Source organism: Triticum dicoccoides, unplaced genomic scaffold (genome assembly GCF_002162155.2).
Source record: "Triticum dicoccoides isolate Atlit2015 ecotype Zavitan unplaced genomic scaffold, WEW_v2.0 scaffold86875, whole genome shotgun sequence".
NCBI lineage: Eukaryota > Viridiplantae > Streptophyta > Magnoliopsida > Poales > Poaceae > Triticum > Triticum dicoccoides.
The window spans coordinates 1-1,965 of record NW_021306345.1 but is presented as its reverse complement, the minus strand read 5'-3'; the positions used below and the strand labels follow the sequence as shown (position 1 = coordinate 1,965).

At 52.2% G+C, this 1,965-nt stretch overlaps 4 non-coding genes across 4 annotated transcripts; all 4 read left to right on the top strand.

Moving 5' to 3' along the window:
• The first annotated feature begins 271 nt into the window (after positions 1 to 271).
• Positions 272 to 390, top strand: LOC119348146. The gene has a single exon (XR_005168754.1). It is a non-coding gene; the product is annotated as a 5S ribosomal RNA (ribosomal RNA).
• Positions 391 to 687: 297 nt separating this feature from the next.
• Positions 688 to 806, top strand: LOC119348145. Its single transcript, XR_005168753.1, has one exon. It is a non-coding gene; the product is annotated as a 5S ribosomal RNA (ribosomal RNA).
• Positions 807 to 1,103: 297 nt separating this feature from the next.
• Positions 1,104 to 1,222, top strand: LOC119348147. The gene has a single exon (XR_005168755.1). It is a non-coding gene; the product is annotated as a 5S ribosomal RNA (ribosomal RNA).
• Positions 1,223 to 1,519: 297 nt separating this feature from the next.
• Positions 1,520 to 1,638, top strand: LOC119348144. Its single transcript, XR_005168752.1, has one exon. It is a non-coding gene; the product is annotated as a 5S ribosomal RNA (ribosomal RNA).
• Positions 1,639 to 1,965: the final 327 nt, after the last annotated feature.

Here is a 1,965-nt window from a genome sequence, read left to right as displayed (position 1 = left end):
CAAAACAAAACGCACGTGTAAGTAATATATTTACCGTGTTTTATTATTTTGCACGAGTGCGGTAAGTCATAGCTGGGTGCTCACGATTCACGGGTCCAGCGTCGGCGTTGTGGCGCGGCAAGCGTGCACTGGTGCGGTTGAGAGGGAGGGGTGGAAACCGCGTTAAACTCGTCTCCGTAGTTGAGAGGGAGCGGCCAAAGCAATGTACAATCGTCTTTGTAGTGGAGCTGGGAGGGGCAAGGATAAGGGACGAAGACCGGGGTAACATGTCGGATGCGATCATACCAGCACTAAAGCACCGGATCCCATCAGAACTCCGAAGTTAAGCTTGCTTGGGCGAGAGTAGTACTAGGATGGGTGACCTCCTGGGAAGTCCTCGTGTTGCATTCCCTTTTTAATTTTTTTCGCGCCGCTCGCAAAACAAAACGCACGTGTAAGTAATATATTTACCGTGTTTTATTATTTTGCACGAGTGCGGTAAGTCATAGCTGGGTGCTCACGATTCACGGGTCCAGCGTCGGCGTTGTGGCGCGGCAAGCGTGCACTGGTGCGGTTGAGTGGGAGGGGTGGAAACCGCGTTAAACTCGTCTCCGTAGTTGAGAGGGAGCGGCCAAAGCAATGTACAATCGTCTTTGTAGTGGAGCTGGGAGGGGCAAGGATAAGGGACGAAGACCGGGGTAACATGTCTGATGCGATCATACCAGCACTAAAGCACCGGATCCCATCAGAACTCCGAAGTTAAGCGTGCTTGGGCGAGAGTAGTACTAGGATGGGTGACCTCCTGGGAAGTCCTCGTGTTGCATTCCCTTTTTAATTTTTTTCGCGCCGCTTGCAAAACAAAGCGCACGTGTAAGTAATATATTTACCGTGTTTTATTATTTTGCACGAGTGCGGTAAGTCATAGCTGGGTGCTCACGATTCACGGGTCCAGCGTCGGCGTTGTGGCGCGGCAAGCGTGCACTGGTGCGGTTGAGAGGGAGGGGTGGAAACCGCGTTAAACTCGTCTCCGTAGTTGAGAGGGAGCGGCCAAAGCAATGTACAATCGTCTTTGTAGTGGAGCTGGGAGGGGCAAGGATAAGGGACGAAGACCGGGGTAACATGTCGGATGCGATCATACCAGCACTAAAGCACCGGATCCCATCAGAACTCCGAAGTTAAGCGTGCTTGGGCGAGAGTAGTACTACGATGGGTGAACTCCTGGGAAGTCCTCGTGTTGCATTCCCTTTTTAATTTTTTTCGCGCCGCTTGCAAAACAAAACGCACGTGTAAGTAATATATTTACCGTGTTTTATTATTTTGCACGAGTGCGGTAAGTCATAGCTGGCTGCTCACGATTCACGGGTCCAGCGTCGGCGTTGTGGCGCGGCAAGCGTGCACTGGTGCGGTTGAGAGGGAGGGGTGGAAACCGCGTTAAACTCGTCTCCGTAGTTGAGAGGGAGCGGCCAAAGCAACGTACAATCGTCTTTGTAGTGGAGCTGGGAGGGGCAAGGATAAGGGACGAAGACCGGGGTAACATGACGGATGCGATCATACCAGCACTAAAGCACCGGATCCCATCAGAACTCCGAAGTTAAGCGTGCTTGGGCGAGAGTAGTACTAGGATGGGTGACCTCCTGGGAAGTCCTCGTGTTGCATTCCCTTTTTAATTTTTTTCGCGCCGCTTGCAAAACAAAACGCACGTGTAAGTAATATATTTACCGTGTTTTATTATTTTGCACGAGTGCGGTAAGTCATAGATGGGTGCTCACGATTCACGGGTCCAGCGTCGGCGTTGTGGCGCGGCAAGCGTGCACTGGTGCGGTTGAGAGGGAGGGGTGGAAACCGCGTTAAACTCGTCTCCGTAGTTGAGAGGGAGCGGCCAAAGCAATGTACAATCGTCTTTGTAGTGGAGCTGGGAGGGGCAAGGATAAGGGACGAAGACCGGGGTAACATGTCGGATGCGATCATACCAGCACTAAAGCACCG